Source organism: Anarhichas minor, unplaced genomic scaffold (assembly GCF_050575085.1).
Source record: "Anarhichas minor isolate MPS153535 unplaced genomic scaffold, ASM5057508v1 ptg000028l, whole genome shotgun sequence".
In the NCBI taxonomy this organism is placed as follows: domain Eukaryota; kingdom Metazoa; phylum Chordata; class Actinopteri; order Perciformes; family Anarhichadidae; genus Anarhichas; species Anarhichas minor.
Window position 1 is genome coordinate 1,774,865 of NW_027466474.1, and position 13,117 is coordinate 1,787,981.

General features: G+C 39.4%; 1 protein-coding gene across 5 annotated transcripts in view; it reads left to right on the plus strand.

Moving 5' to 3' along the window:
* The first annotated feature begins 2,103 nt into the window (after positions 1 to 2,103).
* The window catches only part of fam13b (family with sequence similarity 13 member B), a 61,035-nt gene continuing 50,021 nt past the window's right edge, over positions 2,104 to 13,117 (plus strand). For 4 of the 5 annotated variants that reach the window (XM_076103517.1, XM_076103521.1, XM_076103520.1 and 1 more), the window contains exon 1: positions 2,104 to 2,342. The gene's annotated coding sequence lies outside the window, so the exon portion shown is untranslated. Of the gene's footprint in view, positions 2,366 to 13,117 lie in introns of all 5 variants that reach the window. The other variant, XM_076103519.1, reaches the window with a different exon arrangement.

Below are 13,117 nucleotides of genomic sequence, written 5' to 3' on the forward strand. Positions count from 1 at the left end.
ATTATTTTATGGTGATGATATCTCCTCCTGTAGATCTTTTGAACAATAACTGTCCTGTTATTCTGTATGCTGTGGACACACTTGGTAATAATCACTGTTGGGTGTTGTTTTGTTGCCACCAAACAGAATTCACACGCAACTATATCTGCATATATACAAAAACACCACGTTTTCTTTACCTTTTGAAGAATGTGCATTGCTCTTGTTTTATATCTTATATATATCAATATATATTAAAAAATAATTTTGTAAATGGACCAGTATAGCCTATATGTTAGTGAGAATGAATTCACCTTTAGACTTTATAGCGTCGTGTATATTGTATTACTGCATTATAGTTGTTTTTTTGCTATTTAAATCTTGGTTTGGTAACAGATATTTGGAGGGTGAGTGTTTGGACCGGCCCACCAAACACACAGTTAAACATTCCACTGAGTGTAAAACAATAAACACAGCAATAAAGTGTCTATAGAGCAGCTCATGTTTGCGTTTGATTGATTGGATTGCAAACTGACACAAAGATGTTGCGGATGTGTGAAGAGGAAGGAAGATGGAGAGCTTTCAAGTTGAAGTGCTGTGAGACGAGCCGTCCACCAGGTGGCGGTACATACCAACTGATTTATATCAAGCGAAGAGCAGCAGACAGTTATTGTAATGATTGTTAAGAGTAAACACAGAGATAGGTTAGCTGTCACCTAAATATTTCAGTGATTGGGGTTTGTACACATGTTGTGCATACTTGTATATACAGAAAGAGATTAATTCACACGTACATATTGAGGTAATATAGGCAAAAAAATGTATTGAAATTTTCTGGGGAGCCGTTTGTAAAATCAATGTCGGTAAAACTCAATTTCAAGAATCCTAGAGATGATAATTATATTTTATAACAATATCTTTATTTAAATGACAGCACATTTATCACATTGTTTGTCAATGACAGGTACACACATGACCGTGGTTTCACAAATAATATTAAATGTTATTTATAAATGGAGAAAAATAAAAGTTTATGCCTGTATTTAGAACTTCAGACTAACTTAATCTAGTATATTTGACATAATGTGTAAAACTGTAACAAATTAAACAGTTTTTGCGTAGTGTAAACACTGTTGAGTACTTTAATAAATCATAAACAATGTCTTAGGTTACTCTACTGCCCTCTTGAAAATCTATTTCCACCTCGGGCCAACGGGCCTACTGGGGGCCCAGGGGGCCCGGGGGCTCAGGGGGCCCCTAAACCAGAGCTTCTGGTTCTCAAAGGTCTCAGTCGTGTACCATCATGATACATTGTAAGTGAGTGTTAACCTCCCTCTGTTTACCTATAGGACTTCAAGAGTGGTGTACTTTGTAATCAGTCAAAACTACATTTAAACAAAACAATGCACACAAACCGAGGTGGTATGAACAGTGGTAGGAGTACGCAGATCTTTTACTGAAGAAAAAGTAGCAATACCACAGTGTCAAAATACTGTTACAAGTAAAAGTCATGCATTCAAAGCCTTACTTTAGCCAAAGTATAAGTACCAAAGATAAAAGTAGTTATGCATTATGCAGAATGGCCCATTTCAGAATAATGTATCTTATCGGATTATAAGTAGTGATGCAATAAGGTGTACATCACTTTAATATTGCAGCCATTAACATTTTTAGTGGTGAATTTCACCAAGGAGTCTTATCTTAACCATAATAATATATCATGTATGTGTTGATTATATTTTGTAATGTACAAAGTCACTAAAGTAATGCTTAAAGTAAAAAGTAAAATATTTGCCTCTGAAGTGTAGTGGAGCAGAAGTAAAAAAGTAGCAGAAAATGCAAATACTCATGTAAAGTACTTCAAAATACAGTACTTGAGTAGCCCACATGTACTCTCTACATAATTTGTGACGTAGTTGGTTAAACTTCAATGGAGACAAAAATAAATCCCACATACATTAAAGAAACATTTTTTCTCTGTTGGTATGCGTTAAGTTAGCTGTCCGCTAGGCGGGGTCAGTATTTGGCAGCTGTCTCCCGCTGTGTTCAGTGTAAGAGAGGCGGGGCCAGTATTTGGCAGGTTCGTCCCTTGAGGGTGTGTGTATGTGTGTGAGAGTGTGCGTGCGTGTGTGTGAGAGAGAGAGAGAGACTCGCTAAGCAACGACCTGCAAAAACGGGCATCCGAGCAAAAAACAAAACAGGAACCACAGTAATGTCGAGTGTCTTTGCAATGATCCCGACGATATTTCTGCTCCGTCTGCTTTGATCGCATCGAAGTTACCATCTCTCTCCGGACCGTCGACTACAGCAACACATCCAGAAATTGATGCATCTCGCTCCGCTGTCCTGTTCGTGTTGACCTGGTAAGGTTAGCTCCATTAGCTCGGTATGCTAACGTCGCTTCTTCTGGTTCACTCAGCATCTCAGTAGCTAAAATGCTAAGCTAACTGTGTCTGACGCTTTTGTATTGTCTTGCTTTATTACGAAGGGATTGCACTTAGTTTATTAATGCATCTGCCACAGCAGTGTCTTCATTTAGAGGCCAATGTTGACGTGCACGGCAGTTGTTAAACCGTTTGTTGCTTCATTTGTGTTCATCGGGAGCTAACGGCTAACGGCTAGCATCGGAGAGGCAGTTCAGTTCCATCACATCTGTGGCTCCAACTCGGAGACGGGAAAAAATGGAAAAACTGTCGTAAATTATTAAATCATTGAGGGTTTATAGGCGCCACAAACAGCCGGATTAATGTCACTTGTTTTAATATGTAATACTATACATATGCTATATTATACTCGTTTACTGTAGGTTTGTGTGCTTTCTGCATCAGGAATGTGAGATGTCACCTGGTTGTGAACACGGTTATTTGTACACAACCGTGTTCAGAAAACATAACGTTTACAATCCTCTTGTTTTTGGGTCCCTGAAGTTTTTTTTTTTTTTTTGGGAAACTGTAGCCGTTAGTTTCGTTTTCTCTTCTAGACAGTTTCTGGGTAGCTTCATCATTTTACACAGCTCGGTCATATGAAAACACTTCTGCGCAGGAATGTTCTGGTGTTTGGTGGCACAGCGCGTCTGGTGAATAGATTTGTGGGTGTAATAACGTCGTTTGTGGGATCTGACTTTCAATTTCTGGGCTCTCTGAAAATTCTAAAAGCATAATCGTATCCCCGTCCATTGCCCTGCATTAGGACGGATTGGTCTCTCCTATGGTGGACTATAGGCATGAGTATGTATTTAGGGTACTGGGTGCACACTTACATTATTGTGCATGCACACATTCGTGTCCACACATACTGTATATTCAGGTAATATATATTAAACATAAATAAGTGCAGGGAAGTATTATATGAAGTTGATTTTGCAACATTGTAGAGCGTTTATTAATCTGCAAACTCTTCTTATAGTCGATTTCTTGTTTAAATACCAGTCCCAGGTTCCAGCTTTTTATGTGTGTGAGGCTTTGCTGATGTTGATTGTCTTGTGTGATAGTAAATTTATATTTTTTTGGCGACAAAACAAGCTAAAAAAAAAGACATGGACTTGGTCTTAAGGAAATGAATACATTCATTTTCACCTATTTATGAACATGTTGTAGACTAAACAATTATTCATTTAATCTGGACAAACCTAATGATGATGATTGCAGTTTTCTTTATAACCGTATCTGTATTTATTGCATGTGGTAAACTGATTGAAACACAGAATGATTTTAAGTTATATGAAGGGGTAGGAAAAAAACGAAAAACAAAGCCATCATTGTAAACGAGTTTAAGTAAAAGCATGCGTGGGAAAACGGCAATTAAGACTGACGTTGAGGAAGTTATTAATGTACTATAAATAGCAGCCCTGGTAGGATTTTACTGCTGCAGCAGCTTGTGATGCACTTTGCTTATGAGATAATGCATCTATGTGACGCTACGCTTTAACACTATGTTTATGTAGTGTATGTATGCTCAGGGGTGGAACACTTTATATACTTATTAACAGCCCAAACAACTTGAATCTAACCTGCAGCTCTGTACAGGAATACACTCGATCAATGGTCTTATCTGCGGCCTGTATCTCAGTAAAGTTTAACCTGTTAGAAAAACACCAGCTTATTGTGTAAGAGACAGCAGATATGTCTAAAGACTGGAGTAAAGGTCAACTTTTGCAGTGATGCTGATGTTGGAAAATATGTTAGCAGAAGTGTTGTTGATTTAGCTGCTGTAATAAACGCTGGATTGATGATGTAATACTCTCTAAAATACCTTCATGGAGGTTATAATGTTCAGTTTTTGTTGGTGAAGAGGTGTTGATTCTACTTTATGGTCATTTTTGTGAGGTTATGGTTTGTGGTGTAGTTGAATTGTGTGATTCTGAGATGTATTTTTTAATGTTTTGTCCCCTCAGTTAGATATTTGAATCCTGTACATCTCAACAGCACCACTAACATGATGTTCATAAAGGTAGAGTTTACTGCAGGGCCGTGGTTTTACACTGCATTAGTTTTGGTTGCTGTAGGGCTGCAAATATATATTTGTTTTATTATTGATTAATCTGACAGTTAATTGGGGGCGTGTCGATAGCTGAATGGCTTTGGCACAAACCACATAACGCCCCAGGTCCTTTCAAACATCTGAAAAATTCAATAAGAACTTCATATTCAAGTTGTTTTGTGTGAGACTAAACATCAACCTCTAATGATGTTCAGTTTACTGTCGTATAACAAAGAAAAGCACAAAGTCCTTCTACTTGAGAAGTAACTGTTGTGCATTTTTGCTGGAAGAATTAATGAAAAGACGAACTGATTGTGAATTTAGATGAACTTATTGACTGACTAATCATTTAAGCTTTAGCTAGGTGTTTTAAACTGGCAGCTCTTTCTCTGTCTCTGTGTGTGTGTGTGTGTGTGTGTGTGTGTGTGTGTGTGTGTGTGTGTGTGTGTGTGTGTGTGTGTGTGTGTGTGTGTGTGTGTGTGTGTGTGTGTGTGTGTGTGTGTGTGTGTGTGTGTGTTGCTATGATTAGCATTGGTTCTCATCCAGTATACCTTAGCTGAACCTGTAGCCTTTTATGTGACGGACCTCACGTATGCACATACCAGCGGTGTCAAAACGCTCCAACCTCCTGCCGTGTGAGATAAGACTGTGTACGTAAGACGACCCATAGTTTTTATATGGAAGGAAAACACGCGCACACACACACACACACACACACACACAGAGCTGTGTGGGATTTTGGTTGCCAGGTCAGTGAGTGGTTGTTACAGACTCAGTGGACGGGGGCCAAGCTAAACCAAATGTGATCCAAATCCCTCTTTAAAGCTTTACCCGCACTGCCAGAAATTCACCAGATTTAATCTGTCTGCATGTGTTCACACCTGCAGGCAAATAGGTTTCATAATGTCACTTTCTATTGTTTAGAATATAATTCAGCTTTAATGACTCAGCATTTATCTCTTGCTCTTAGGCAGAATAAGACACAATGAACACAATGATAGGATGACAAGTGATTTAAGGAGGAACCAAAGCAGTGACATTAGATAGAAATACAATGATAAAGGAGATATCCCATTACAGAGCAAGAAGCCTTGGAGCATTGGTGTACATTAAGGCAAAATGTTCCCCGCAGTGTGGCACTGACCCGGCCCAAAGATTGTGTAAATGGGGTGAGTCCATTAGGCAGCTGGAATAACAAAGGCTTCTACAGTAAGACACATCTTTTATTCAGGTGTTGTTATCTTTTTACCCACGAATATCAGCCCCACGAGAGCATTTCACTGTCGGATCCCAGACTGTGACTACACCGACACAATACTGTAATCCATCAGTGAGGTGCATGTGTTCATTTTAAAAGAGTTTGATGAACGGTCACAGTAGCGCTGGACCATAAACCGAGAAAACAGACGTCTGGAATCCTTCCTTGGTTTAACAAATAGAAAAAACACAGTCTGCACCCATCATGTTATCTATTCAGGATTTGTCATGATGACGTGTTTTCTAGTATTTTCTGAAATTGTACGAAACCCACGAAATTATTGATATATCAGTTAAAATAATCAATAATAATCAATAATGAAAAGTTGAGTAATATTTCCTGTTGTGAAGTCAGATGAGGGTGTGAGATATTTAGAGATATGTCAGCTGGCAAAGATGTAACTATTATTCCTTCATTATATCTGGTTGTATCAGGTCTTTGCAGGCAAACACTGAGCGGGACTGCTTTTGGGAAATATTGGCTTTACAGGATTTGGCATCAAATGAAGGAGATTCCTCCATTTGTCAGGTATTCAATTTATTTGATTACCCACAACAGACATCACCATCTGCTTATTTTATCCATAAATTGTTTTTTTAACTAATCCAATCTCCTCTCTGCCAGAAGGACGTCAAAAGTAGATGACGGGGGATTTGGTGAGACGAGCTCTAAATGTTGCTGTAGATATCAGACAGAAGCGCATAATCTTTATCATTCTTGTAATTTGTCGTATAATTGTCATTTTGTTTTGTGCGATATACCGTAACAAACAAAGACTTGAGCAGCAGAAGGCCTCAGCTCGAGGCAGATGGAGAAAGCTGAGCGGCTGGTTGGGTTGAAGTAATCTGGTTTAAGGGCAGCGCTCGAACTGTACAGCATCTGCTGAATGTGTCGAGCAAAAAGAGAGAAGGACAAACCGTCATATCTGTAAAGCCGCCATTTCCTACCCTGGTTGTTGGACTTTTGCATTAGATTACGTCTGTGGGGGTTTTCCCTTTAAAGATATTTTAAAACTAAAGTGTGATTGAAAGTTTCCAACACCAAAATATCAGAGCTTTCATAGTTTAAGGTGCAAGTGGAAAATAAGCGTTTGACAGCGATTGAGCAGCAGATCAGCTTATTGATCTCTTGCTCATTGTCCTTGTTTTGAATGAACACAGCACCACCTCCCTTCATTGGCCTAAAGGCTTATAATCATAGTGATAAAAATCAGGTACATTTCTATTAAACAAACAAAAAACATATAACCCGTTGCTTCCTGTATTGCTGTGTGAGACGATCTGCTCGGACGATCTGCTCTTCTGTCTGCTCATTTGTCAGCGTACGCTCACAGCTGGTGTTTTGATCTATTGTTTACGCAGAGGCACAGATGGAAATGACAAGACTCGTACTATCCTGTGTGAGCTATTTGTTCTGTTTTAATTGAATCTCATTCAGTCCTTCGTATAATACAGCAAAGACAGTTTATTCAACGATGTCTAACAAGCGGCTCCGGGTTTCCTCATTGTTGCGCCGTAGTCTCGTTTCCTCATTGCACCGTCGCTGCTTTCATAGAGCTGTCAGGCACGTAGTACAGCGTGTAAAGACAACAGATGGAGAAGGATCGGTTTCTTAAATGCAGAAAAGGCTGAAGCGTACTGGTATTTCAGTGAGCAGTGGTCTGGAAAGGAGAGAGAGAGGGAGGTGATAAAGATCAATGCTAAATCAATAAAGCTCAATGTCATTTTCTCTGTGGCTCTGCTCTGCTGAGGCTGTGAAGGTTCTGTGTTGTGAATCACACAGTGAAGGAGAAATAAAGACAGGTTAACCATCATAGTCAAACCTCAAAGTATCAGGACCCCTGTTTTGTGAATCTAATCAAATCCTCAGCTGGCAGTTATGTTACATCCATACATCAGAATAAACAGATTGTATTGACTATTGGTGATTACCAAACGCATCTGTTCGTCGTTTTCCTGACAGAAACATCACAGAGCCGGAGCAAGAAATGCAAAATATCTCTGCAAAAAGTTGATGTGCTACAGAACAATGCACTGGTATATCTTTTTTATATGATTATAATAATACTTTTATGCAAGGATTGGGTGATTTGATGATATGATATTTTGCAATACTGTTTATACTGCGGCAGCTTTTCCTTTTAACATCTCGGCAATGTTGTGGTAAATGTTGCAAATTGAATTATTACTTTATGGTCAAATTGGATTTTTATATGATTTTTTGCACTTTCCTGAATGTAGCTGCTATGAATAGTATTTAATGCCCACGCTCAATCTGTTTAAATATGTCTTTTACTTAAAAAGATTCAAGAGAGACACTCGTGATGGCAGAGCTTCACTGAACATACTCAATGCTTATATCTTAGATGTTTTATTGTGCTGGTAATGAAGTGGCCATCACACAAAGACAACTGCATGCAACTGTCCTGAACAAATTGCTCCACTCCCACAGTTTCCAACACAGAGCTGCACTTGTTCCCACTGTAGGCGTTGAAGTTTGCAGTGTCACAGCCCCTCAGGCCAGCGAAGAATGGATCTTATTCTACTGCTTCCCCTTCAGAGCACTTGTAGGGCACGTCAGGATTTCTATGAAATGTAGAGACACGAAACTGTGATAACCTGGAGAGTAGAGTAAAGCGGTCCTGAAACGAGTAGATCACCGGATCAGAGATCAGACAAACCTCCTCCAGCAAATGCTCTTACGCAGGGCACCTAACCACAGTGAAGGTGCTCAGGGGCAATTAACCCGCTCGCTGCAGAAGACTGTTTTTACACTGGGGTGAAACCACACAGTGTGCAGAGGAAGTGGGGTGTTGCTGATAAGAGCGTAGGCAATACAGGTTCAAAAATATATACGGACTCGTATGCAAACAACTTGTGCATAACTAATACAATTATCAACGAGGCTGCAGATTGTTTTCTTGATAAATTGGTTTATGTTTGGTCTATAAGACGTCAGAAAACACAGAAAAACACACATCGCAGTTTTACAACCAGTACATTTAAATCTTCAGATAGTTGTTTGAACACCTGTCACAGAAAACAAACGTATTCAATTTACTGTCACAGAAAACAAAGAGAAGCAGCAAATCGTCACCTTTTGAGAGCCAGGAAACAGAAAACAATTGACATTTTTGCATGAAAAAATGCCTTCGATAATTATTGATTTATCATTTTTTAAATGATGATTTTTGTATTGATCAACAGAAAAAATAATTCAGCTCTACATCCAACATGGTGGCCTGGATTGTACGTTGAACAAGCTTTAGCTTTCTGCGTCCCCTCTGGCGTATTCATCAGATCCCCAGGCTTCAAGGAAAGTCCAGTTGAAGAAAATTGAATTTACCGTTAAATATGGTATAACAATAAGTCTCTAAAAGGGATCATTATTTCTGATTGACGTTCCTTCAAAATATCTTCAAGATACGTACCGGGAAGATTCTGCTAGTTTGGTCGGAGTGAGCGATAAGGAGGCCTGAAGACATGTGCTTATTAATTCATCACTGACAGGGTTTGGCTGGGAGCAGCAGCTGAACGAGGCTATGGCGGTGAGCTGCTGCTACTGATTCAAGGGCAAACACTGGCTTTACTGCCTCCATTTAATTCCTGTGCTCCGGCTCGCTCTACCTCACTTACTCCTTTCTCCCCGCTGCTTTCTATCCTCTAATATTCTTCTGTCGTTCTCTTTCTGATGCTCTTTTATTCACCATAAATGCTGCCCCCCCCCCCCCCCCCCCCCCAGCCTGGTTTAACCTGCTGGTATCTGCCTGTAAGACACAGAACCACGATTTGAACTCTATGCAAATGCTGACCCACTATATCCTGCAACGGCCTGGAGGGGTATCGGAAGTGCAACTTTAATTTGTGCACTCAAGTGAATAATTAGTAGCTTGATTCCTTGTACTAACTCCACCAAATGGCAGAATTAATACCACTCATGCCTAAATATTACTGAAATGATCAACTAATAAGTAGCGACTGTGTAAAAGAATCAGCAGAAAGAACATTTGCGTTTCACTATATATAGCTTGCTGTCTCGTTGAGACGGATGTGTTTTTGCACGAGGAAGACGTTTTAAGGTCGATACGCTGCATCAGTAAAAACTTCCGGGAGTCTAAAAATGTCTGCATGTGCACAACCACTCCTTTGTCTAAGTAAAGTGACAGACTGGTAGCAGCGGTAGATTATCTCAGGTTAGGAGCTGTGACCAGTTCAATTATGTAAATGAATTAGAAGAGATTCTTGAATTCAGACTCAAGCCACGCCAGTTGTCTTCTGACGAACCAGGATTATTCAGAATTGAATAAACCGTAGATCATTTGGGCTGAAAGCCGCCTTTTGTTTTCAATTAAATAACCTTTTTTTAGATTGTTAAGCACATTACATAGATAACATCCACATTTATATTTGCAGAAACAAATAAAGGTAGTAGTAAAGTAAATACTAATGCTACATGTTGAGGTGACATACTGTTGTTATTATTGGCCACTATGTTAAAAGAGCAACTTAAACGTACTTACCTCATGTGATAATTGTGTATTTACTCGTACTGCCACAAGTAAAACAGGAGGACTCAGTGCTAATGTCTGAAAATGTGCACAAACAGGTTTGAGGTGAACATTAGGGTGTGTGTGTGTGTGCGTGCGTGTGTGTGTGTGTGTGAGAGAGAAAGAAAGAAAGAAAGGAGTTCTGTTTCCTCTATGTATTTATACGCTGTAAACCACATTCTTTCACATTCTCTTCGTTTTATTCTTTGGATCCCTTTCGACGAGTGTTTTGTGTACAGTAGACTGACACAGCTGAGTCCCGTTGGTGCTGCTTTCAACCCTTTAGCCAATCAGCTCGACATAAAACACAGACTTCATATTAAGGTAATAATCAGACTTCCTGTTACTCAGCTTCTTGCCGTTAAGCATTCTGGATCATTACCATGATGTGACACATTATGAGTAGTACCAATGAGTGGATGAGAAAGTTTCATATTAAATGAAAACTATTTTGTAAACAATATCGGTCTCACTCATAGAATGGCATTGAAAGTGTCTCATATTTAAATATCAGCCCGAACATAAGACGACCTTCCTTTTCCAACACTTGTTTATGGAAAAAGACCTCCTGAAGACACAACACGCACGTTTCCCTGAGATACTATTAATTCAAGCAGAATAACCTTCTCATTCTTCTAGCTTTTTTTGAAATTCTTCACATTTGTGGAGCTTGTCTCTCAGTCTCATACTCACTCTCTCCTGTCTCGTCTCTTGTGAGCAGTCACAATGCTATTTTCTTCAGCAGTTGGCAGATAATCTCAGTCACGTGTTCAGTGATTGGCTGAGAGGTTTCATATCCTTTTGTCTCTAGAATCACTCACACCCCCACACACTGTGTTTGTTTTTTTAAGGTGTGGACTGGTTTGTATGTGACAGGTCATACCAGAGAGTACAAGGAAGTACTGCGTTGTGTCAGGGTCACGGGATGCATGTGTGAATAATCGGCCCAATAACCCAACACAGTAGACAAATAGAGAAATACCAGACTTTCAGTCTCTCCCTGACTGTCGAGTGGAGAATCAGCTTTAAAATTAAAGTGGACAGACTTGGATTTACTAGTCTAGAGCCGGCGGCAACCTCTGAGTCTGAAAAGTGAAGAAAATGAGGAAGTGCCTTCAACTTCCGGGGGCAACTCCTCTTTTTGCAAAAAGAAGTCTGATCGTATAGAAGTCTATTTATCTCTGCTTCTTACTTGATTTATTACCTCAGTATAATATGTAAGCGTGAGTTTAGTCTTCTTCAATACATACATGATGTTTATTTATTAAATTATGGTCCATTTAGAGTGAAATAGACCTTACAGCAGAGTATGCTTTAGGGCGGGGCTACCTTGTGTTTGACAGGGCGCTACCACGGCGTTGTCCGTGTTTTCTTCTTAAAAACAAGATGGCGACGGGCAATTTCCGAATTTAAGGCTTCAAAACCGTAGTCCACCAACCGATAGGTGACGTCCACTTCTTACATACAGGCTATGGTCCGGAGATCTGTCTGTTTCGTGAACGGATTGTGCAACTTATGCATCTTAGAAACTCCTATTCTTTTGTTTTTCTGGGGATTGTAGTCTTTGACGCTGGACTCTAATCAAACTTATCCTCTGAAGAGGATCCCTGCTGCACGTCTCTTCTCACCGTCTCTTTCCACTTCCCTGATTGAGGTTGACCGATAAACTATGCAGAGTTGTAACTGCTTTGATCTTTTATTTTTTATTTTTGGGATTTGACAACATGATGCAAGTTGAGGGAAATTTGCTGATTTATTCATAACCTCTTGTGAATATTTAATCTTCGTTTTTTGGTGGTGCACTTTGTTGTGATGGCATTGAGGCTATTTGGCAGATCACAGATGAATCATAACATTCAGTGTTTGGTCTCATATGTGATGCTTATCAAATTGACATTATGAAATATGAATGTACTCCATTTGTTGCCGCGTAGGATTTGCTTACTTCTGCAATGATTGATATTAAACTCATCAGGAAAGCGATCTTTCATCTGTCATCATGTCTTCACTAAATATATGTTTAGTCCACTCGTTCTGTTGCTGTGTGTTTGATATCAGGTCAATTTAACTCAAAATGATGCAATAGTGATGTTGGATGTCTCCCTGAACCACACTTCACAGTCGTGCAGGTATTGAACCTGTGACCTTTCTTCTAAAGAACATTTGTTTTAACTGTTGCCACCCTGCAGAGCGCTTCATCTCTGGATGGGTGCAGGTGCCGCTTCTAGAAAAGGTCTATTTTAAATAGGTCTGTTTCCATACCAGACATGTTGTTCCCGTTCCTCCTTTAAAGGGAACAGAAAGTATCTTCTAAGTAACATCTTTAAGTAACATCTTTAAGTAACTCAACTTTAAGAGTTATTTGAGTTACTCACATTATTCGTTAAGTTCAGGGCTGAAAGCAGAGTGTTACCAGAAAATATTACAAAAGTTGTTTTTCTTTCAGAGGACGAGGACCATAGAAGGAAATTTAATTTTAAGCATGAGTATGCACTTTAAGCAGATTACTTTGAAGCACATGTGTGTTTCAAAATGTAGAATTCTCTACAGAATTAGTTCAAGGGTGGTATTAATATATATTCCTGTTCAAGGTACCAGTGAGATAAACAAGCTGTGAGTAGGAGATCTGTGACTTTGAAGGCTTGTCATATCTCAAAACACTGCATTGCAGTTTATAGTACGATGGGGAAGGATTTCTGGAGCGTGACCATGTGACTGCTCATTTAGTTTTTAGATGAACAGTAGAATTAAACGTGTCTCGTTGTGTACTCTTCTCTGTGTTGTTCTCATGTGATCCATTGGCCGGTTTCCCTCCTGCTCCTTTAGTTTTATCTCTCTCACTTGCTTCTTCTTGC